This window comes from Poeciliopsis prolifica, unplaced genomic scaffold (genome assembly GCF_027474105.1).
Source record: "Poeciliopsis prolifica strain line A6 unplaced genomic scaffold, Auburn_PproV2 SCAFFOLD223, whole genome shotgun sequence".
Taxonomy (NCBI): Eukaryota; Metazoa; Chordata; class Actinopteri; order Cyprinodontiformes; family Poeciliidae; genus Poeciliopsis; species Poeciliopsis prolifica.
In genome coordinates this window covers 95,004-121,027 of record NW_026562598.1, presented here as the reverse complement: position 1 = coordinate 121,027, position 26,024 = coordinate 95,004, and the positions used below count along the sequence as shown (strand labels likewise).

The window sequence follows — 26,024 nt, the reverse complement described above, 5'->3', positions numbered from 1 at the left end:
AAGAGATCATTTAAAGACTAAATCCGTAATATAAGAGTTGGAAATGATCATTATTAATAAACGATTATTATAATGATGTTTTGCTGATCATTATTAGTAAAACAAAATAATGAATGTAAAATATGACAGTAATTAATGAGGTGATAATAGTGAATCTGTTTTCATGTTTATTTTGAATCTTAATTGAAAATAAACATTAAATTAATTTGAGTCATTTATTCTAAACACTGAGACCCAGAATATGTAATCTGGTTCTGGTTCTGGTTCTGGTTCTGGTGGACCTTCTCTCAGACCTTCTACACGGAGAATCTCAGAACCGGTTCAACAGGAGTTCTGGTTCTGATCCAGTAGAACCTCTCGGTTCCATTCAAGCTGACCTGAGTCCAGGGATCCCAGTGACGTCAGAGGCGGGCGTGTTCTTGGCGTGACGTCACGGCATTCAGCCTCCTCCGCTTTAAAGCCGCCGCCGCCGCGCAGTCCGGCAGACCGACCGCGCCGCCGAACCTTGGACCGGGACCGCGTTCAGTGCTGCCTCTGCCCGGATGGAGCTGCGGGTTCGCGACGCTCCTGACCCGGCTCGGTTTGACCTAACGGAACCAGAAGTTCGGTTCGGTTCGGTTGGGTCCTCCCCTCCCGCCGCAGGCCGCCGTCTCCCATGCGATTCTTCAGACTCACATTCAAGTGCTTCGTGGATTGTTTTTGAAGGTCGCGGTTCGGCTGCGGTTTGGTTCGTTTTTTTCTCTTCAGTTCAACATTTTCTTTTTTTTTTTTTTGACAGAAAAAAAAATTCAAAATTATTTTTAACACATTTCGATTTTCTGACCATTTTTAAATGTAACTAAATAAACTGAATTAAAAGAGAGCAGAGGGTCCGGACCGAACCGGACCCGCTCTGGTTCTGACTGGTCGGTGAGACTCTGACCTGGACCTGGACTGGGGCTGCTGGGGTGTTACTGGTTCTGACCCGGTGTCGGTTCTAAAGCAAGACTGGTTCTGATCGCGTCTGAGTGGTTCTGATTGGGTTTTACTGCTGGTTCTGAGTGGTTCTGATTGGGTTCTGATTGGTTCTGGTCGGGTTTGAGTGGTTCTGACTGGGTTCTGATTGGTTCCGATTGGGTTTTACTGCTGGTTCTGATCGGGTCTGAGTGGTTCTGACTGATACTCTGTGAGAGAATCTAAGTGCTTGAGCACTGACAGAGACTGGACCTTCGAACCTGGACTGTTCTGACCCGGTTCTGTCTGAGATGGAGAAACCGACCCGGCCCGCCTCGTCCTGCTCTGTGGTTCTGGTGGAGGAGACCAAGAGGAACCCGCTCCTCCTGTCCAACGGGTCCCTGGCCCCAGGGAAGTGGTACCGCTCAGGATAAAAGAGGGGGCGGGGCCATCGGGACGGGTCCGGGGTACCAGGAGCGAGAGACTTGGACCCGGCAGATGGACTTCATCATGTCCTGCGTGGGATTCGCTGTCGGACGGGAACGTGTGGCGGTTCCCCTACCTGTGCTACAAGAACGGAGGAGGTGAGGCTCAGCACGTGGGGCGGGGCTAAAGCTTCAGGCCCGCCCCTTCTGTAGGTCACACACGTTTCAAAGAAAACCAGATCCGGGTCGGCCGTCCGGCTGCTGGCCCGGCTACACGTTGGTTCTGGTTCTGCTGGGCTGCTGGTCCAACAGAACCTGCAGCATGAAAACAGAATCAGGTTTTGTCTCCAAATGTAAATGGGCGGGGCTTGTAAATGGGCGGGGCTTCAATGTTCTGATCATCTTCAGTGGCGCTGGGATCGATCTGAGTGACAGCAGCAGGTTCAGGCTGTATTTACACACAAGCATGGTGTGTGTGTGTGTGTGTGTAGGTGTGTGTGTGTGTGGGTGTGTGTGTGTGTGTGTAGGTGTGTGTGTGTAGGTGTGTGTGTGTGTGTGTGTGTAGGTGTGTGTGTGTGTGTGTGTGTGTGTGTGTAGGTGTGTGTAGGTGTGTGTGTGTGTGTGTGTGTAGGTGTGTGTGTGTGTGTGTGTGTAGGTGTGTGTAGGTGTGTGTGTGTGTGTGTGTGTGTGTGTGTGTGTGTGTGTAGGTGTGTGTGTGCGTGGGTGTGTGTGTGTGTGTGTGTAGGTGTGTGTGTGTAGGTGTGTGTGTGTGTGTGTGTAGGTGTGTGTAGGTGTGTGTGTGTGTGTGTGTGTGTGTGTGTGTGTGTGTGTGTGTGTGTGTAATAATAGCCCTGATTGTCTCTATGACCCTCTGATGAATTTGGCTCCCAGCAGGTCATGTGACCTCGCTTTGGTCCTTCCTGTCTCCTTCATACATTAATAATTAAATCATCATCAGATTAATCAATAAATCAATACTTTCTACCAAAGTAAATGAAAGCAAATATTTTAAAACCTGAAACTTTGAACAGTCTGATTGATTGATTGATTGATTGATTGATTGATTGATTGATTGATTGATTGATTGATTGATTGAAGGTCACCTGACTGTCTGGATCTGGTACATCAGTGGCCACCAGGGGGCAGCAGTCATCAGGCAGCTCACAAAGCATCTGAAAGAATCACTAGACAATCAATCAATCAATTAATCAATCAATCTAACCAAGGGAAATAGAAAATATTCATTTGGAGAAAATGAAATATGACGATGAAACAAATTTGTTGATGACGATGATGATGGTGATGAAGGCAAAGCCTGGAAGTCATGAGACCGACTGATGTCAGTCTGCATAGATCTATGTCTCTAAACATAGATCTGGAGCATAGATAGATCAATGTTTCTATCTAGAGATTATCTATAGAGATACAGAACTGCTGATGGGTCTGTGGAGCGCCGTCGCCCCCTGCTGCTCAGGCAGATGGCGACTTGAAAGCGCCGGCCTGGTTTTCAGACCTGAGGCTGCAGCATCCATCTTTTTACATAACGTGGACAGAACCGGTTCAGAACCGGCTCAGAACCGGCTCAGAACCGGTTCAGGCCACGTTGTCAGGAGCTACAGGCTTCCTGCTGATTGACTCCTTGGAGAGTTATTTCCACCCTGGTGAGGAAGAGGAGGAGAAGAGGTCTTCATCACGTCTCCTCCTGTGAAAAGGTCCCGTTCTCACAGTGCTGTCAGACTTCCTGTAAAGGTCACATGACTATCGCCTGATTGGCCGAAGCTGAAGCTGTTTGCCAGTTGCATCGTCTTCCTCCTCTTCCTCCATCAGTTCAGTTTTAACGATGCGGTCGTTAGTTTGTCCTTTTTTCTTTCCTTCTGTCTCCTCAGTTTGTTCTTTTTGTCCTCTAATAAATCTGAGCTACTTTGATTTATTATCCTGCTGTGTGTGTGTGTGTGTGTGTGTGTGTGTGTGTGTGTGTGTGTGTGTGTGTGTGTGTGTGTGTGTGTGTGTGTGCGCTACAGTCACCCTGTGAAGGACACACACAGTGACGTGTGTGAGGATCGGTGTGTTGGTAGCAAAGCTGCTGCCTTTGTGAGGACCAGTCAGCTGAAGACCTGGAGATCAAACCAACATAGAGGATGTCCACATGTCCTGGAGGTCCACATGTCCTACATGTCCACATGTCCTACATGTCCACATGTCCTGGATGTGTGGAGGCTGCTGCGGCCAAAGATGACCTCTGAACTGTCTCCAGTGGACAGGACCTGTGGACGTCTCCAGTGGAGACGGTGAAGGAGGGATGAGGGTGGAGGAGAGGTGAAGCCTGTCAACAGGATTAAAAGATTACAGGCCACTCCTGGTAATCTCTGCTCCACATGCTGACTCGCTCAGAAAACCAACCGCTGCTTGTCCCGACCAAAAGTCTGACCATGGCGACCCGGTACTTCTGCACAAAGGTTCAGGACACCATAGCGAGACCGTTACAGGTTGTTTTTACCACCTTGAACTCAGCATCGCTCTGGAAACCTCTGACCAGAAACAACATCCACAGGGAACCGTTTAGGCCGAGAGGTCGACTCGGCGCCATCTTGTGGATGAAATGCAGTCAAATTTTGAATGATATCTGACGGAAGAGATTAGAAATTATAGAAATGTATTTGATGCATCAGTCAGACTATATGAAAATATTTGGGAGGACATAGCTCAGTCCTCAGGGAAGGAGGACTGAGCCCAGTGGAATTATGGGATATGAAGGAATCTGTCATGTGAGATGTAGGAAATCTGACACGCGACAATGACATGTTATCTATCGGCTCAGTGCGCCTGAATCTCGCCGTCTGTTCGCCGGGAGTCCTAAAACCTCAGGAAGTTTGATTCCCTGCAGCCTTTGGTTCTTTTCTAATGGAAATCTGGAATACTGGCGTTCCAAATGATCAGACGCCTGGAAAACTCTGAAATGGACTGAAGTCATCAAACCCAGTTAGACCACAGACTGATGCTCAATCTAGTTCTGATTATGATCGAGAAACAGCAGAAATCGTTTGGTTCTGGTGGGTCTCCACGTGGAGGTCCGGTACGCTCACCGAGCGGGTTTGAAGTTACCAGATCAATAGTTCCATGCTGACCGGAGAGAACGGGTAAGAACAACTCCTGACTCTGTGGAGGTGAAGCAACAGAAACCTGCTGCTCGGTTCTAACAAGCCGGTCCAGAACAAGAACCTTTGGGATGAACCAGACGGTTCAGACGATTTGCAGAGTAGAAACTTCCATCAGCCGAGTCTCTGAAAGGGGAAGGTTACAGTTTAGTCCTCAGATATCTGTGAATGGACCACTGCGATCAGGGTACGGTACAGTTGTACATGTGACTCATGCATGTGTGGGATTTTATTTATAGCCTCTGATGTAAGGAGACATCCTGACTGATCCTGAGTCAGCCGGCAAAACAGAGCGAGGAGAGCTAACCACAGCCTGACCATATCCAATATACGTAGGTATTTAGTATGTAAATAACCTACGTAAGTTTTAATGTGTTGAATAAACCTACGCATATTCAACACAAAGCATGCTTGCTTTGTGTTGAATATGCATCAACAGGCACCAGGGCTGTTTGTTGACTGACTAAAGGTTTCAGGGGAATTTGTTCCAGTGAATTATGGGAAGAGTTAACTGAAGAGGTAAATGTAACTTCAGACATCAAATTTGATGCATTACCAGTTTTCCATCCTTTTTCATCAACTGTTGAAGGGAGTCATCAGGAAGAAGTTCCACCGCACACCTCACTACCGTCTGACTGTCCATTACCGCCACCATCCTCACATCTCTACTCGTGTCTACAGTTTCTACCCAATTATACAGCGGGCAGCATTTACACTCATCAGAACCAGAACCAGTCGCGTTATCTGTTCTGTTCATAACCAAAACAAAAACACAAACTCAGGTTGGAAAATATTTTCCAGAAACAATTATTTTGACTCTATATGGTAATGAATCTGCACTCTGGTATGAAGGTCTTTGTCGATTGAGAAAATGAATTTTAAAAGTTGAGTGACAATGCTGCCAGAAGCAGGACTGAATGCTCACAGCATTCAGTCATTAATTATAAATATGCCCGGATGGAGCTGTTTGCGCCGATCCTGACCCGGCTCGGTTTGACCTAACGGAACCAGAAGTTCGGTTGGGTCGGTTGGGTTGGGTTGGGTCGGGTTGGGTCCTCCCCGTCCCGCCGCAGGCCGCCGTCTCCCATGCGATTCTTCAGACTCACTTCAAGTGCTTCGTAGATTGTTTTTGAAGGTCATGGTTCGGTTCGTTGTTCTCTTCAGTTCAACATTTTTTTTTTTTTGACAGAAAAAAATAATTAATAATTAAATAATTAATGCCTGAATGCCCACAGGCCAGGAGGGGAACCGGCTGGTTTGACTAAGAACCACAGCAGCTGGAGGTGGAGCAGATGTTCTGGTTCCAGTAGAACCGGGTCGACCGTCAGGAGGGAAACAGCCTGAGTCTTCAGCTGTTCATGGGGAAAACATGTCTGAAACTTTTGGACGTCCATGTTGCTGAGGAGGAACCAGAACCTCTGATAATGAGGATGGTGGTGGTGATGAAGGTCAGGAATGTTGGAGCCCATGACAAAAGATGAAACTGGCCCCCCTCACAGCTGCTCTTGTACTTCTTGAGTCACAATTTTAAAGCCTTGCTTCCTTTGGTCCAATACTGATACTAGACAATATTTCCTGCTCATGAATTTCACATCCAACCGTCTGCATCAGTGTGCAACCAGGTTGCTTCAATGTTTTCTATCAGTTTTCGATACTGAAACGTCTCCCCACCAGCAACAGTCATAGGCAACATGCAAAATACACATGAAGCAACACACAGACTTCTCAAAAAATGCTGTATAGTTGCATTTTATTCAAGCTGCAATAAGTCACTTCAATAAAAAATGTTTTCTCCATATTTGTTAAAGCTGGCACCATGCTGTGACAGTTTGTTACGAGAAGATAATCTGTGAAAACAATCAATCTCCTCCATCTGAATTACTATAACGTTCCAATGAGAACCAGGAGGAGGGTCTTAGCGCTGTCAATCAAGCTCATTCACTAACTGCTGTGCTGAAGGGAGAAACAACTTCCAGCTTGCACTCCCCTCAGCAGGAAGGACGGGTCAGGAGGGACTAGAGCTGCTGCTGACCGACTCGCCTGTTAAGTGGGAAAAGGTCCAGTGAAATATGTCAATATGTTGGTGATGTTTTCCCTTAATTCATTAAATGTTAGTGTAAAGGAGGCTAAGCTAGCTATGCTAATGCTAGCTTAGCCTCTCGGAGAAAAACTGGCTTATAAATTGATACGTTTAGCTTTTTCTCTCTTTTGATGTTTTAACACCTACTTTATCATTTTTCTTAGCAGCGCAGTAACAGCCTCAGTGGTTCTTGTTTCCACTGACTGCTGCTGAACACCTGCAGCTCCAAGCAGGAAGGAACCGATTCCTGCAGATCCAGGGGCTTCAGGGCAAATATGTGTTTTTGGTCTGGGAAGGGGACATTTCATTTTTACTGCTGAAAACAATCTTCCAAAACACAAAATGATTCTTTTGGAATTGGCAGGGCCCAATGTTTTCATTCCTATGAACAAAAACTAAATAAATAAATAGTGGAGCGCCCCCTGTTGGTCAGGGGCCCTTGCTATTGCCCCAGTGTTTCCCCTAGTTGCCCCCCTGCTCAGCCTGTCAGTATTTAGCCCACTGACTGATCCAGATTAGGCAGATTAGCTCTCTAACTGCAGCCGCGGGTCTGTTTCTGGTTTTAGATGCGACTCCAACACGTGGCGGTTAAGTGAGGTGAAGCTTCACCCTGAATGGATCCTTAATGGATCCGGTTATTGGACCGGAACCGGGTTGACCAGCAATAACCAGAAGTGATGACTTCCATCAGATTTGATTTATTGTCATTGTACAGTAAAACAAAATTAGTAGTACAGCTTTTCTTATGGCTTTTAGAAACAAACAGTGAAGATATATATAAGAAAAATGTCTGGTGGCTCGAGGACCCCCGCGGTGACGGGACCGAGCCCCGGGACCCCCCGCGTGACGGGACCGAGAATGATTTGAACTGAATCTGTTCAGTTGAAGTGAATGGAAGCCTCTCTGCCGCCTCCTGGATCTCCTGCTGCTGTTGGACCTGGGTTGTTGTACCTTTAAAGGTTCTGCACAACTTGGTCAGAACCAGAACCGGGCTGAAAATGAGTGCCAGAGCAGATGGTCCGGAACAGAACCCTGCAGCCTCAAACGGACCACAACATTCTCCAGAAGACTCAAACCAGTTCACTCAGCATTGACTCATTCATTTTGAGTTGGCAGCTCCTCAGTGTGGCTGCTGTTTCTGACTGTCCCTGAATGCATCGTGTTTCCTCAGGCGTCTTCCTGATCCCGTACCTGCTGATCGTTTTCGTGGGAGGAATCCCAATTTTCTTCCTGGAGATCGCCCTGGGTCAGTTCATGAAGGCCGGGAGCATCAACGTGTGGAACATCGCTCCACTGTTCAAAGGTGGGTCTGGTTAGCGGGTTAGCGGAACCCGGGGTCTGGTTAGCGGGTTAGCGGAACCCGGGGTCTGGTTAGCGGGTTAGCGGAACCCGGGGTCTGGTTAGCGGGTTAGCGGAACCCGGGGTCTGGTTAGCGGGTTAGCGGAACCTTGGCTGATTTGCTGCTCAACGTGTTAAACTTCTCTTGGACTTCTGGCTGCTTGATGCGATGGACCATCTGGTTCTCTGGTTCAGATTCTTTCTGTCAGAAAGAAAATTATTGAAAAATAGTTGAATCTACAGAACAGCTTGTTAATCAACTGTTTGAAGTAACATTTAGGTGGTTAAATTGAACTCAGTGAATTTGGTCTTTATGAGAATAATGAACTCGTTTTGATACGCAGCCTGATTTCTCTTTTGCTGAAATAATTCTGGAAAAGTTGATCAACTTTGAGGGAGAAAGTAAAATTCCAAATATGGTTTCATACTGATTGTTCATTTATGTATACTCATGATTTCATCCATGTAATATTTACCTGCCGATGTTAGAAGAGTCCACAGATGAATAAATATAACTGTTCAGCTTGACTGGGCATAAACCGAACATAGAACTAATTCTTATAAAATGAAAGAATAATTCTTCTGGGCTTAACAAAAACTTAATAGAATAAAAACATAAAAACAAAAATATTTTTGTCCTTTTTCAACCTTTAACTGGAATAAAACTCTTGGAAAACAAACATTATTTTTACAAGAATGTTAACATAATTATAGATGTAAACAGTTGCAAAACACAATATGAATATCAATAACATTGTCACAATGTGTCTCAGATTAAGTTCAGGCAAAAAATCTGAGAATGCTGGTTTGATAACCTGAAAGAATCCGCTTGGTCGGCAGTTTGAAGGTTCATAGGTCACGGATCCGTTTCTTCACTCAGACCTTCAAACTTCAGAACCATGAATCCTCTTTCATGGCGCCGCGTCACACATTTTACAGGAACGGCGCAGATAACAGTTGACTGCATCTGACCGGCGTGCAACGCAGCAAGAACGCAGTGACAGAGCAGAGGAAAACTCCTGGCTGTGCTGAGCTGCAGGTGTCCATGTCTGTCCATGCGCTGGACGAGGGGACATGTCCTGGTGTCCTCCGCCTGTCGCCCAATAACTGCTGCAGCCCCCAAAGATGGCCGCTGGATGGGAACAATGACTTTTGTTACATAAATTTAAAATGACCTAAAATAGAAAAACATGTTCATACTACGTAAAAGAATATATTTTTAATTCAAACTAAAAACATATATATTTAAAATAAACATTTTAACTTTTTTTTCTTGAAAATATCCAAGTTAAATTTCAATTTAAGTCTAAGTTAGGAGAACTTATGTCTTTGTTTCCTAATAAATAATAATTAAAATAAATAATGACAAAATGTTGAACACTTTAAACATTTTTAAAGTCTAAAATAAATTGAAAACAATGAAATAGTTTTTTGTAGATTCAAATGTTGGGTTTGAGTTTTCTTAATAGAACTGACAAATTTTCAATGGAAATAATTTGTAATTTTTCCTTCTTTTGTCCAGAAGAAAAAAAAAACAAAATAAAAGAAGTAAATCTGGAAGAGGAGAATTTATTTCTTCATAATCAACTGAAGAAAGTTGGAAATCCACAGAAGCTTCGAGGAAGTGACATAAATGTTCATAACTCAGAAGTTTGTTGCATAAAAACCGCTGCCTGTTTATTACTGTAACCACGACAACAAGGTATTTACAACGTGCAAAGTTAATATGTGAAGTTAGTTTCCTTTGATGAGGTCAAACATTAACTGGTCTCCAATAAAACGTTGATAATATTTCCAGCAGAACCAGCTGCAGACTTTAGCCTCCATTATTTGTTCAATCATAAGGAGAAAATTCTGGAAAAGTTTCCAGATTCCAGTAAATCACCTGGAAATTATATATATATATATATATATATATATATATATATATATATATATATATATATATATATATATATATATGTATATGTATATGTATATGTATATATGTTTATCACCTGGAAGTGATTTACAGATTCCACACATTCATGATTTAGGGTCAGAAAGCAAGTCGGTGTCGACAGACGTTCTGTCAAAAATGGCAAAGTTTTCTTTCCTATTTTTCCAACTTGAAGGTTTTGCCTGTCGCTGAATTTGCTGTGGTTATAAATATGGTGGTCACAACAGATTCATTATATATTCACTTGTTTACATCTGTCAGGTTTGGGTTTTTGGGATTTTTGGGGTTGTTTGTCTTTTAGTGTGGGGAAGCTGAAACTGCTGGATAGTAATTTTGGAACTTTTATTTCTATACAACGCCTCGTCAGTATTGCCCTGTGTATTGATCATTATGTGTCCAAAGTGTGTGTATATGTAAGTATGTATGTTCATATATATATATATATATATGTACATGTGCATCCATATGTCTGTATGTATTTTTTCCTTCTTTTGGCTCAAATAAAAACTCAACAAAAACAAATGTCAGTGCAGGAGTGACATTTAAAGAGGATTATGTTTAAAAGTTATGGTCAGGTTTGGATCATTTCCTGTTCTGTGCAGGTCTGGGTTACGCCTCCATGGTCATCGTGTTTTTTCTGCAACACTTACTACATCATGGTTCTGGCCTGGGGCTTCTACTACCTGATCAGTCCTTTAGCTCCGCCCTCCCCTGGTCCACCTGTGACAACGAATGGAACACGCCCAACTGCCTGGAGACCTTCCACCACCTGCACTGCAGCAACGCCAGCCTGGCCAACGCCACCGGGCGGAGCCAACCTGACTGCGCCGACCTGGCCGACGCCCGCTCGCCCATCATCGAGTTCTGGGAGTGAGTCGGTTCCGGTCGGGTCGGGTCAGGTCGGGTCACGGTGGTCTTTCTGACCCGGTCTGTGCCTGCGCAGGAACAAAGTGCTGAACATCTCGTCTGGACTGGACCAACCGGGTCGGATCAACTGGGAGCTGATGCTGTGTCTGATGGCCGTCTGGGTTCTGGTTTACTTCTGCGTCTGGAAAGGAGTCAAGTCCACCGGCAAGGTACCGCTCCCAAGACTGGGACCAGACTGGGACCGGACTGGAACTAGTGTTGGGACCAGTGTGTTATGGACCATTGGGACCAGTGTGTTATGGACCTTTAGGACCAGTGTGTTATGGACCATTGGGACCAGTGTGTTATGGACCATTGGGACCAGTGTGTTATGGACCATTAGGACCAATGTGTTATGGACCTTTGGGACCAGTATGTTATAGACCATTGGGACCAGTATGTTATAGACCATTGGGACCAGTGTGTTATGGACCATTGGGACCAGTGTGTTATGGACCATTGGGACCAGTGTGTTATGGACCATTGGGACCAGTGTTTATGGACCAGTGTGTTATGGACCATTGGGACCAGTGTTATGGACCATTGGGACCAGTGTGTTATGGACCATTAGGACCAGTGTGTTATGGCCCAGTGTGTTATGGACCATTGGGACCAGTGTGTTATGGACCATTGGGACCAGTGTGTTATGGACCATTGGGACCAGTGTGTTATGGACCATTAGGACCAGTGTCTTATGGACCATTGGGACCAGTGTGTTATGGACCATTAGGACCAGTGTGTTATGGACCATTAGGACCAGTGTGTTATGGACAATTGGGTCCAGTATGTTATGGACCATTGGGACCAGTGTGTTATGGACCTTTAGGACCAGTGTGTTATGGACAATTGGGACCAGTGTGTTATGGACCATTGGGACCAGTGTGTTATGGACCTTTAGGACCAGTGTGTTATGGACAATTGGGACCCAGTGTGTTATAGACCATTGGGACAGTGTGTTATAGACCATTGGGACCAGTGTTATAGACCATTGGGACCAGTGTGTTATGGACCATTGGGCCAGTGTGTTATGGAACATTGGGACCAGTGTGTTATGGACCGTTACGACCACATGGACCATTGGGGGACCAGTGTTATGGACCATTAGGACCAGTATGTTATAGACCATTGGGACCAGTATGTTATAGACCATTGGGACCAGTATGTCATAGACCATTGGGACCAGTGTGTTATGGACCATTGGGACCAGTATGTTATAGACCATTGGGACCAGTATGTCATAGACCATTGGGACCAGTGTGTTATGGACCATTGGGACCATGTGTTATGGACCATTGGGACCAGTATGTTATGGACCATTGGGACCAGTGTGTTATGGACCATTAGGACCAATGTGTTATGGACCTTTGGGACCAGTATGTTATAGACAATTGGGACCAGTGTGTTATAGACCATTGGGACCAGTGTGCTATGGACCATTGGGACCAGTGTGTATGGATCATTGGGACCAGTGTGTTATGGACCATTGGGACCAGTGTGTTATGGACCATTAGGATCAATGTGTTATGGACCTTTGGGACCAGTATGTTATAGACCATTGGGACCAGTATGTTATAGACCATTGGGACCAGTGTGTTATGGACCATTGGGACCAGTGTGTTATGGACCATTGGGACCAGTGTGTTATAGACCATTGGGACCAGTGTGTTATGGACCATTGGGACCAGTGTGTTATGGACCAGTGTGTTATGGACCATTGGGACCAGTGTGTTATGGACCATTGGGACCAGTGTGTTATGGACCATTAGGACCAGTATGTTATAGACCATTGGGACCAGTATGTCATAGACCATTGGGACCAGTGTGTTATGGACCATTGGGACCAGTGTGTTATGGACCATTGGGACCAGTATGTTATAGACCATTGGGACCAGTATGTCATAGACCATTGGGACCAGTGTGTTATGGACCATTGGGACCAGTGTGTTATGGACCATTGGGACCAGTATGTTATAGACCATTGGGACCAGTATGTCATAGACCATTGGGACCAGTGTGTTATGGACCATTGGGACCAGTGTGTTATGGACCATTGGGACCAGTATGTTATGGACCATTGGGACCAGTGTGTTATGGACCATTAGGACCAATGTGTTATGGACCTTTGGGACCAGTATGTTATAGACAATTGGGACCAGTGTGTATAGACCATTGGGACCAGTGTGTTATGGACCATTGGGACCAGTGTGTTATGGATCATTGGGACCAGTGTGTTATGGACCATTGGGACCAGTGTGTTATGGACCATTAGGATCAATGTGTTATGGACCTTTGGGACCAGTATGTTATAGACCATTGGGACCAGTATGTTATAGACCATTGGGACCAGTGTGTTATGGACCGTTGGGACCAGTGTGTTATGGACCATTGGGACCAGTGTGTTATAGACCATTGGGACCAGTGTGTTATGGACCATTGGGACCAGGTGTGTTATGGACCAGTGTGTTATGGACCATTGGGACCAGTGTGTTATGGACCATTGGGACCAGTGTGTTATGGACCATTGGGACCAGTGTGTTATGGACCATTAGGACCAGTGTCTTATGGACCATTGGGACCAGTGTGTTATGGACCATTAGGACCAGTGTGTTATGGACCATTAGGACCAGTGTGTTATGGACAATTGGGTCCAGTGTGTTATGGACCATTGGGACCAGTGTTTATGGACCTTTAGGACCAGTGTGTTATGGACAATTGGGACCAGTGTGTTATGGACCATTGGGACCAGTGTGTTATGGACCTTTAGGACCAGTGTGTTATGGACAATTGGGACCAGTGTGTTATAGACCATTGGGACCAGTGTGTTATAGACCATTGGGACCAGTGTGTTATGGACCATTGGGCCAGTGTGTTATGGACCATTGGGACCAGTGTGTTATGGACCATTAGGACCAGTGTGTTATGGACAATTGGGACCAGTGTGTTATGGACCATTGGGACCAGTATGTTATAGACCATTGGGACCAGTGTGTTATAGACCATTGGGACCAGTGTGTTATGTACCATTGGGCCAGTGTGTTATGGAACATTGGACCAGTGTGTTATGGACCGTTACGACCAGTGTGTTATGTACCATTGGGCCAGTGTGTTATGGAACATTGGGACCAGTGTGTTATGGACCGTTACGACCAGTGTGTTATGGACCATTGGGACCAGTGTGTTATGGACCATTAGGACCAGTATGTTATAGACCATTGGGACCAGTATGTTATAGACCATTGGGACCAGTATGTCATAGACCATTGGGACCAGTGTGTTATGGACCATTGGGACCAGTATGTTATAGACCATTGGGACCAGTATGTCATAGACCATTGGGACCAGTGTGTTATGGACCATTGGGACCAGTGTGTTATGGACCATTGGGACCAGTATGTTATGGACCATTGGGACCAGTGTTTATGGACCATTAGGACCAATGTGTTATGGACCTTTGGGACCAGTATGTTATAGACCATTGGGACCAGTATGTCATAGACCATTGGGACCAGTGTGTTATGGACCATTGGGACCAGTGTGTTATGGACCATTGGGACCAGTGTGTTATGGATCATTGGGACCAGTGTGTTATGGACCATTGGGACCAGTGTGTTATGGACCATTAGGACCAATGTGTTATGGACCTTTGGGACCAGTATGTTATAGACCATTGGGACCAGTATGTTATAGACCATTGGGACCAGTGTGTTATGGACCATTGGGACCAGTGTGTTATGGACCATTGGACCAGTGTGTTATAGACCATTGGGACCAGTGTGTTATGGACCATTGGGACCAGTGTGTTATGGACCAGTGTGTTATGGACCATTGGGACCAGTGTGTTATGGACCATTGGGACCAGTGTGTTATGGACCATTAGGACCAGTGTGTTATGGCCCAGTGTGTTATGGACCATTGGGACCAGTGTGTTATGGACCATTGGGACCAGTGTGTTATGGACCATTGGGACCAGTGTGTTATGGACCATTGGGACCAGTGTGTTATGGACCATTGGGACCAGTGTGTTATAGAACATTGGGACCAGTGTGTGGTCAGGTGGGGTTTCCTGCAGGTGTTTATGATGTGATAAATATAAAACATTTAAATATTGAATGTGCTCCGATTATCATCTTTAGTTTTGATTTTGATGAATATTCAGAAAGTTTTCAGTTTTTCTCTCCTGCTGGATTTTGTCCAACATGTGAAACAGAAACATGTGAGTCGAGTCAGAGGGAAAAATGCCGCACGCCCCTTTAAATCCTCAGCTGACACCTCTGATTCACCCTGGACGTGTCACCAGGCTGCAGTCACATGACCGGTTGAGAGTTGCTATGACGACCTTGGGGGGGGCGTTGAGGCTGTGATGTGTCGGGACACGATTGGCCGGCTGAGAGGAGGGCAGCTTGTCTGCAGTGAGACGTGACTGAGAGGCCGGCCGCATGTTGAGCTGCGATGCTGCGCCTGCAGCCATTAGATGCTGGGAAAATACCAAACGCAGAAACATCCCGATGTTGAAGGAGACAAGTGCTGCCGGATTCAGAACCAGCACCTGAAGAACCTTCAGAAGGTTCTGGTCCAGAAGCAGGAAGTGTTAGAAAGCAGGCAGAGCTCCATCTTCACCGCTTGGCTCTCCAAAACTGTGATCTGGACATTAGTGCAGGATTAGTGAGTCAGAGCATCAGGAACCTCCCGGCTTCATTCTGGATGAGTAGTTGATTGGTTTTCATCCAAATCCCACATCATGATACTGCCTCCTCCATGTTTGTGAAGTAGTCTCTTGTTCTTGAAGTCACCCTTCCTAATAAACGGTTGTTACGTCCAAACATCTCAACGTTCAACTCGTCTGACATCAAACTTTTCTCCAAGAACGTTCTTGGACGTTTCTGCTACTTTGATAAGGAAGATGTTTTGCTGAACCGTGTCTCAAGGAGTTTATTCAATATTATTTCAATCAGTAAAAGATGAGTGTCTTTAGCAGCACACCATGATGCCCGATGGAGGGTTATTGGTTTAGTTATGTCTGTCTTCGTCTGATGATGTTTTGTCAGATCCGCTCACACGACTCTCAGTCCCAACACAAACAGCTGCTGCTGTTGTTCATCAGCAGGAGGCTGAAAGAAGAGCCCAGCAGAGAGAGAGAGAGAGAATCCTCCAGGCCAAGTTCCCACTCCTCTAGTGTCTCAAATATTCAGCATTCACAAATTGTCCTCAAAATGTAAACATATTAACCAAAAAATAAATAAATCAACCAAGTGAAAGGAAAAATGAGATTAGTGACACAAGGGGGTTTATCACAGCAGGACTCAGTGCCTGGTGGGTTGGAGCAGCTCGATGATCTTGATGGTAAAACCAGTAAGAAAGAGGAGGCTACTGGTCTGAATGGGTCTGAATGGGTCTGAACCGTCCCATTCAGACCAGTCAGACCGTCTGCCAGTTAGAGCAACTGGCAGACTGGTGAAGGGTGCTGATGTTGAAGAGGAACCAGCTTCGACTCTCCATGGACGGCATCAAGCTTTATGCCAAGATTGAGCTCTCTGATCCAACGAGCAACAAAATGCCCCTCAGACTGGGTCAGTGTGGCACCGGGCAGCAGATTGATCTTCACCTGAGACTTTTGCTCGAGGAAGAAGGCCTGGTGCGCATTTGAACCAGCATTCAGCACATGTTTGGGCATGAGGAAACTTCAACAAGTCCAAAGATATTTGACATGATTCCCAGTGTAATACGCACATTAAAACCAACTTACACAATTCTAAACTTGAACAGCATAAAGCTACGTCAACGCAACGCCTCTGCGTCAGTTCAGACTCATCAACATTTCTTCATACTTCAGGAAAACAATATGTTCTGGAAGAACGACTCTGATTGAGCAACAAGCGATGAGTCAGTTCAACACTCAGTCCTTCCGATGTGTCAAGAGAGACAAAGATGATTCTGTTTCTGTGACTGGAAAATCTGTGAAGGACCAGATTTCTGATGGATGGATGGATGGATGGATGGATGGATGGATGGATGGATGGATGGATGGATGGATGGATGGATGGATGGATGGATGTTGGATGGATGGATGGATGGATGGATGGATGGATGTTGGATGGATGGATGGATGGATGGATGGATGGATGGATGGATGGATGGATGGATGTTGGATGGATGGATGGATGGATGGATGTTGGATGGATGGATGTTGGATGGATGGATGGATGGATGGATGGATGGATGGATGGATGTTGGATGGATGGATGGATGGATGGATGGATGGATGGATGTTGGATGGATGGATGGATGGATGGATGGATGGATGTTGGATGGATGGATGGATGGATGGATGGATGGATGGATGGATGTTGGATGGATGGATGGTTGGATGGATGGATGGATGGATGGATGGATGGATGTTGGATGGATGGATGGATGGATGGATGTTGGATGGATGGATGGATGGTTGGATGGATGGATGGATGGATGGATGGATGGATGGATGATGGATGGATGGATGGATGGATGGTTGGATGGATGGATGTTGGATGGATGGATGTTGGATGGATGGATGGATGGATGGATGGATGTTGGATGGATGGATGGATGGATGGATGGATGGATGGATGGATGTTGGATGGATGGATGGATGGATGGATGTTGGATGGATGGATGGATGGTTGGATGGATGATGGATGGATGGATGGATGGATGGATGGATGGATGGATGATGGATGGATGATGGATGGATGGATGGATGGATGGATGGATGGATGGATGGATGATGGATGGATGGATGGATGGATGGATGTTGGATGGATGGATGGATGGATGGATGTTGGATGGATGGATGGATGGATGGATGGATGGATGGATGGATGGATGGATGGATGGATGGATGGTTGGATGGATGGATGGATGGTTGGATGGATGGATGGATGGATGGTTGGATGGATGGATGGATGGATGGATGGATGGATGGATGGATGGATGGATGTTGGATGGATGGATGGATGGATGGATGTTGGATGGATGGATGGATGGATGGATGGATGGATGGATGGATGGTTGGATGGATGGATGGATGGTTGGATGGATGGATGGATGGATGGATGGATGGTTGTTCTGAATGCTAAAGTTGAACCCTCCTAAAAATTACACTGTAAAATGTTGTTGTTTGAACGAATTTAGCAAAAACGTGTTGATAGGTTTTTCTGGTAACGTTTGTAACGTCCGGTGGAATATCTCTGGAAGGTCGCAGGCCGGTTACGTGATCGGTTGAGCAGCAGATCCGATCCAAACAGACAGTTTTAATGTCTTTAACGGTTGCTGGTGAGTTCTGGGTTCATGTTCTGCAGGTTCCAACCCTCACTCCGATTCTGCCGGTTCTGTTTCAGATTGTTTACTTCACGGCGACCTTTCCGTACGTGGTTCTCATCATCCTGCTGGTGCGAGGCGTCACGCTGCCGGGAGCGTACAACGGCATCATGTACTACATCAAACCGGACTGGTCCAAACTGCAGGAGGCTCAGGTCGGTCCAGCCTGTGGGTGACTTTGCCCTGAGCACTGCCTGTCAGGAACAATGCATCTAAACTCATATTTTCTTCTTCAATCATTAGAGAAAAGTTTGGGATTTAGGAAAAGCAGATTTTTATGGAAATGAAAGACTCTTGTGCTGTTCTGAAATTTCCTGCTGGAGGTTTCTTCCTGTTAAAGGGGAGTTCTTCCTCTCCACGCTCGCCTCATGCATGCTCAGTTGAGGGATTGCTGTATAAGTTAATGACACAACACAAGCGCCCCCTGCTGGTCCAGGGAGCGAATGACTCGATGCTCTGCTGGGTTTCCTCGGAAACGTTTCAATACTTCGGGACGAAGGAGCAGTTGGACTCTTTTTTGTGCCTTGACACAACTATTGTTGTGTATTGGATTATGAACTAAAAGATCTCTCACCTATGACCTTTGACCCCACAGGTGTGGATAGACGCCGGCACGCAGATCTTCTTCTCCTACGCCATTGGACTGGGAGCGCTGACCGCACTGGGAAGCTACAACCGCTTCAACAACGACTGCTACAAGTACCAGAACCACAGAACCAGACAGAACCTCAGAACCAGACAGAACCTCAGAACCTTCATGGAGTACCGGGTTCGGTTCAGCTGGTGTTGATGGAACCGAGGTGCTCCAGAGGTTCTGATCTTCTTCTTCTTCTTCTGCTCCTCAGGGACGCCTTCGTCCTGGCGCTCATCAACAGCGGCACCAGCTTCTTTTCTGGCTTTGTGGTTTTTTCCATCCTGGGCTTCATGGCGGCTGAGCAGGGAGTCGACGTCTCCCAGGTGGCTGAATCAGGTAAAACCCGCCCAGAGCGCCGCTCGGCCTCAGTACCAGGTTCTGGTTCTGTCCGGTTCTGTCTCTGCAGGGCAACCAGCTACTTCCTGATAGCAGGAGGGTATCCATCCTGAACTAGCGATGGGCCTTTCTGAGCAACCAGTGAAATGAAAACTACCAGCTAGCGTTAGCTTTGAATAAGCTGGTAATTCCATTGTGAAGGCTAACGGCTAGCGCGTCTCGGCTAGCTTGTTTTTTCTTCTTGAACAGAAACTGTATCTGGTAAAATGGGTCACGTGGCTGGAAGACGTTAGATAGTTTGACGTTTTCTGACAGTAATCCAGCGAGAGCTAACTTCAGCACCAGATGAAGCTGAAGTTAGCTTCAGATTGATCATCCATCCATTTTCTGATCACCCTTCTCCCTAACGGAGTCGGGAGGAGCTGCCTCTCCAGCTGTGTTCCAGGCGAGAGGCGGGGTCGCCTGGACGGGTCACCTGACGGGTCACCTGTCTGTCGCAGGGCAACATAGAGACAAACAGGACAAACAACCGTGCACGCACACACACCTAGGGAGAATTTGGAGAGACCAATTAACCTGACTGTCATGTTTGTGGACGGTGGGAGGAAGTCAGAGAACCCAGAGAGAACCCAGCATGCACAGGGAGAACATGCAGACTCCGTGCAGAAAGACCCCGGGCCGGGAATTGAACCCAGGACCTTTTTGCTGCAAGGCAACAGTGCTACCCACTGCGCCACTTTGCTGCCCTCAGATTGATCAAATTCCACCAAACATTGTGATGTTTAGCATCTTTAATTAGCTCTAACTTAAAAATTCAAACATGGGCTAGATTATTCTATATTGAAAGCAAAAAATTGAAATTGAAATTTTGTGTTGATTTCAATATTCAGTAAAGAACCATATTAGATGTCACAAATCACAAGCTTTACTGGGTTCAGCATACTTTTAATAGCTATAAAGGTTTCAAATATTGTGCATTTATTCTGCGTCCTGTCGCTGTTTCAGGTCCGGGTCTCGCCTTCATCGCGTATCCAAAGGCGGTCAGTCTGATGCCGGTGGCACCGCTCTGGGCGGCGCTCTTCTTCTTCATGTTGCTGCTCCTTGGACTCGACAGTCAGGTGACCAAGAACATCTACAAACTTGTCTGTGAAGTTTGATTCATTCTGCAGTGGTTAGTCATTTCACCATGACGTAAATTTAGTTTGAATCCAGTTTTATTCCATCAATCTGGCAGGAAGTGAAGATAAAACGACCTCTGGACCGGACCGAACTGGACTGGACTGGACTGAACCGGACTGGACTGGACTGGACTGAACCGGACTGGACTGGACCAGACCGGACTGGACCGGACCGGACCGGACTGGACTGAATCAGATTGGACCGGACTGGATTGGACCGGACCGGACTGGACCGAACTGGACTGGACCGGACCAGATTGGACTGGACTGGACCGGACCGGACCGGACCGGACTGGACTGAATCAGATTGGACCGAACTGGACTGGACCGGACCAGATTGGACTGGACTGGACCGGACCGGACCGGACTGGACTGAATGCCCCGCTTCATAACCACAGAAAACGAAACAATAAACTGACAATATGGTGACCATAATTATAATAATTTAATTTGGGATAATTACTAATTGTGAAAAGAGGCTAACTGTTTTTAATCAGCTAGCCTTTTCTTTTCTAGATGTATTTTCAGATTTAAGTTTTTTTACATTTTATTTTATTTAAGATAAGATTTGCTTTGTACTAAACTCACACAAAAATCATCCAAAACGTGTAAAACCTGATAAGAAAAGATGTCAGTTTAAAGATTTTTCAAGATGATAAATTATTTCTTTAAAACTGCAGAAAAAATATTTCAAAATGGTTACAGAAACTTTTTCCTGTTGAATGAAAGAAGGAATCCGTGGCGTCCAGGAGTCAGACGTTCTGTTGTGGCGCGTTTGGATCCTCGTGATGAAGATGAACGATGCCTGTGATGCCTTCAGGGAGGCTCAGACCTTCCAGCTCTGATGTTGTTTCCTGTTCCTGCAGTTTGTCGGGGTGGAGGGATTCGTCACTGGGATTCTGGACCTGTTTCCTGGGAAATATCACCACCGTTACAAACGTGAGATCGCCGTGGCGATATGCTGTCTACTGTGCTTCATCATTGACCTCTCCATGGTGACGCAGGTCAGCAGAGAAACTTTCACCTGCTCAGTTTAGCTGCAGCAGTTCGAAGGCTGAGGAAGGAGGGTGTTAATATTTGGAGATGTTTCTGCAGGGAGGGATGTACGTCTTCCAGCTGTTTGATTATTACTCAGCCAGCGGCATGACGCTGCTGTGGCAATCCTTCTGGGAGTGTGTTGTAGTGGCCTGGGTCTACGGTATGTAACACACACACACACACACACACACACACACACACACACACACACACACACACACACTCTCTCACACACACACACACACACACACACACACACACACACACACACACACACACACACACACACTGTGGTGTTACATTGCAGGGTGCAGCTGAGTGATCCTTAAATAGGACATGAGATCAGATTTTAACTCCAAATAAAGGTCAAAGTTCAGAACCTTCCGTTTAAATTTGGGAGATTTTGGGTTTTTTTTCTCTTTCTATCAAAAAAATCATCTAATAATTCTTATTTTTTCTGTAAATTAACGTTTGATAAATCAGACTGCTACTGAAAGTGTTATTCTCATTTTTACTTGAAACGGCTGCATGTGACCTGAAGCAGTTGATGGGGTCAGAGGTCAGGCGGGGCTCAGGTGGCTCTGGCTTATAGGATGTTCGACAGTCTTGGCGTCCCTCAGGGTCGGTCCTGGCTGATTACAATCGTTTTATGTTTTGGAGTTGATGACAGAACCACTGAGCTCAGTAAGGACCCAAAAGCGTTGGTGCTGAGGAGGTTCTGACCCGTCCACTCAGTGACATGGTGGCTGCAGAAATACAGCTCAGCCAGGTGTAATACTCTGTGATGGTGGCTAGGGGGCGCCTGTAGCTAGCCCAGGCTGAATCAGGGGTGTGTCCCAGCTGATGGTGTCTCTGCAGGTGCGGACCGGTTCATGGACGACGTGGCCCGTATGATCGGCTACCGGCCGTTCCCCTGGATGAAGTGGTGCTGGTCGTTCATCACGCCGTGCGTCTGCATGGTGAGACCCACAGCTTCCTGTCCGTCCAACTACGGCCCCAGTAACACGACTCCTCTGCCACATCAGGGCATCTTCCTGTTCCACCTGGTGAACTACAAGCCGCTGACGTACAACACGGTGTACGTGTACCCGTGGTGGGGCGAGGTGATCGGCTGGTGCCTGGCTCTGTCCTCCATGCTGCATCCCCGTCAGCCTCCTCTACAAGTTCTTCAGAGCCAAAGGAACCTTCAGAGAGGTCAGTCAGGATGGAGAAAAGCCAAGGCAACACAACAACTGTTCCAACACAGAATCTCAAACTTAGTGGTTTATTAAATGTACTTGAAAACACAAATGTCCATTTGTTGCAGCAAAACCTGTAACCCATAATTTTCAGTGACAACAGGGGGCGATAGTGTGCAAGTACGTCTTGAAGGTCAGCAAGAGGAAGAGTATTTACGTAAACTGTCTGAATAAATCTGTGACCAGTGTGATTTTAGCTCTTTGAGGGTCAAATATATTGTAAATACTGTGGAAAGTAGTTCAGGGATCTCAAACTCCAGTCCTGCAACTTCTAGATGTGGCTCTGCTGCACCACCGCAATAGAATAATCAGGTCGTCATTAAGGCTCTGGAGAACAAGGAGGAGGTAATTAAGCCATTTCATTCCAGTGTTTTGTACATGTAAAAACTGCAGGACTTCGGGACCTTTAAACCTTTAAACTGGCCTGAGCAGTGAGGTCACAGATTATTCTGACTGTCATCATCTGTGACCAGCGTGATTGTAGCTATTTAATGGTTAAATATTATTTTAAGTGTGATATGAATATAATGAAGAGGTGGCAGAAACATTAAGAACCATGTTAAAATCAGAATAGAATCATTTCTTGATCGTTTATCGATTTATTAAACGGCTGCACTTGGTCTCCATTCTCTAATAAAGGAGCCGTGAAGTTTACAATCCCAGCTGAATCAGCATTATGCAGCTTGAGGAAATCTTCTTCTCTCTGGTCTTAAGACCTACCTGCGCTCTATCGCCCCCTGTGGTCACTGAAAATGGTGGCTCACAGGTTTTTTATGTAACGTTTTCAGCGTCCATAAAGTCAAAGCATGAACTGCTGGTTCTGATGAGAAGTCTTTCTAGACCTGAACGGCCCGACCACAAATCCATCTGGACAGATCTTGTTCCAGCCGACAACAACCTGAACAATACGACATCACAGCGGGGGGTGGGCGGGACGGGGCGGGTTCCTCTGTCCGGTTCCAGCTGACGTAGATTCTGGTTCCGGTCCCATTGACCTTCTCACTAAGTGCAGAGCTGGAGCTCGACCCCAGTCAGTAGGAAGTCTGCCGTTCTGGAACGGACGGGTTGGGTTCATTGTCCCAGGTGAATGCTGATTGGCTAAGAAGCCAGAGGTGCAGCCATGTTGGTGATCATGACTTCCCTGTGTTGCAGCGTTGGGCCCACCTGACCAGTCCCGTGTGGGGCCCCCACCACCTGGAGTACATGGCCCCCGACATCAGGCCCCTGAGTTCGCTGACGCCCGGTTCTGATGACAACAAGGTCATCATCTTGAGAGCGTCATGTAGACCGGACCCGTCCGTCCCTCCCAAGACAAGATGGCCGACCTCCACCCTCACCTCCCACCACTTTCTGCGCCAGGCATCATGAATGAGCTGGACTCTGATTGGTCCCCACAGCAACCAAAGCTTTTCCCAGGTTCCCCTGGGACTTCTGGTTCTGTTGGGTTCCGGTTCTCCTGATTTAGGATGAAAGGCGGATCGTGACGATCCCAAACACTTGTCTTCCCGTGAGGGCCGGTTTGGTCTTGGGTTGGATAGACGGTCAGCACAAACCTGAACCGGACAAACAGCCACGATGGACTCGCTGTCAGGCAGAACCTCCAGAACCTCCAGAACCTTCAGCCGACAGAGTTTGTATCATTGCTGTTTGTCAGGACAGACAGAGTTCTAGACAGAAGCACCGACTGGTTCCCTTCGCGTTCCCTTCAGGTTCCGGGATCAGATTTTGTCTGTTCTCATCTGAGTGCCAAAAGGTTCTGATGTCCGAACCGGGCTACTGCCAGTGACCCGGTTGCTCTGCCTCGTCAACGCTGCGGTCCAGTTGGTTCTGCCCATCTTTGTTGGGTTTCGTCCCGCTTCCTCTTTCCTTAGCAAAGGATTAAAATGCTTGACTGGTTCTGTCCACAAACCCATCAGAACTGGTAACCGGGTCGAGAGGAGAGTGGTTTTGATCCAAATGTTGTCCAGAAACCTGAAGAGAGCCGACGGACTGACAGCGTTGCTGAGCATTGCCTTATGTTGACCTGTGACCTCCTGTTCGCTGTTGGTGGGCGTGTCTAAGACTCTGTCTCCCAGCAACCAGTTAGCATCAAAATGTGGGAAAACCAGATCCGTTTGCACATCGTTGTGAAATCATGAAAAAAAAATCAGGTTTTGTTTCTGTAAATAAACAGAAATGTATTTTTGGAGGCTTTTATTTTGGTGAAGAAATTTCTATATTGAATCTTTGAGCTATATTTGATGCAGTATTCACTGGGATGATGATGATGATGATGATGATGATGATGATGATGATGATGATGATGATTGTTCATGTTCAGTTGGCAAATCCACTGCTTCAGTCCTACCTCACTTCTCTTTCAGACCTTCAAAATAAAACACCTGAGTTGTTTTTAGCTGATGTTGGCCCGTGGGAGTCAGAAGAATCAGAACCTGCTGCTGGTTCTGACTCTTGAGTGGGTCATCAATCCCAAACAGGAAACAGGAAACCCATTTGGTGCTGCGGCGGCTGACGTGAACAATCGGCAAAGGCCGGTGCTTTTATTGTGGCGGGTTTGCTGCGATGCAGTGATTTGTGAAAGGGAAACTTTATTTTCACGTTCAAAGTGCTAAAGTGTCTTGGCTTCAGGCGATCTGTTTTTCCTACGGCTCACGTTGTTTCATCTGCGTGGCGTCGGCTCCGATCTCAGCTGGACCCTGAAATGAATCTTCATCCTGTTGACCTGTTGACCTGTTGACCTGCTGACCTGTTGACCTGTTGACCTGCTGACCTGTTGACCTGTTGACCTGTTGACCTGAACCGAATGGCAGCAGGAAACGGGTCCTAAACATTCAGGATCAAACCGAGCAGATTTCAGCGACAGGCTGATTTAGGTTCAAAACTTTAGTGAATTAAAATGTTAATTTATCAAACAATTATAAAAGCTGATCAACTAAACAAAGAGACGTTTGGCTCCCAAACATACAAACTTTTTCCCTTCATCAGGATTCATGATTATTTAAATCTGAGATCAATTTGACCAAATCAATTTCGTTGTTTGTCTTTTTCAGGTCAAAATGTTCTTCCAAGTTAAATTGTGCAGAAAATAATAAAAGGTGCTTTTTGTGGCCAGCCACGGTTTCCAGATGGACAAACAAAAACCTGATGAATAATTAGGATCAAAATCTGAGTTTGAACTTTGTTTGCTCTCATATCAAAGAGCAAATCATCTGCATAGAAACGTAGAAAATTGAGCTTAGAACTTAATTTAATGTTGCGTCAACCTGCAGGGAAAACAGATGTACATCATCCAGATTAAACCTGGAGAAGTTAACAGAAAAAATAATAATGTACACAAAGATGCATCAGCTACTTGTAAACACTGAAGAGAAATAAACAATGCTCAAGTTATTAATTAAATAAAAAAAATCTAAATATCTGAGATCTTGGCTCAATGTGCACCAGATGAGAAGATCCTTCTTTCCATTATTT

At 46.1% G+C, this 26,024-nt stretch overlaps 1 pseudogene; it reads left to right on the top strand.

The window, feature by feature from the left end:
• Positions 1–810: 810 nt before the first annotated feature.
• On the top strand, positions 811–24,953 carry LOC129357050 (sodium- and chloride-dependent creatine transporter 1-like; annotated as a pseudogene).
• The last annotated feature ends 1,071 nt before the right edge of the window (positions 24,954–26,024 follow it).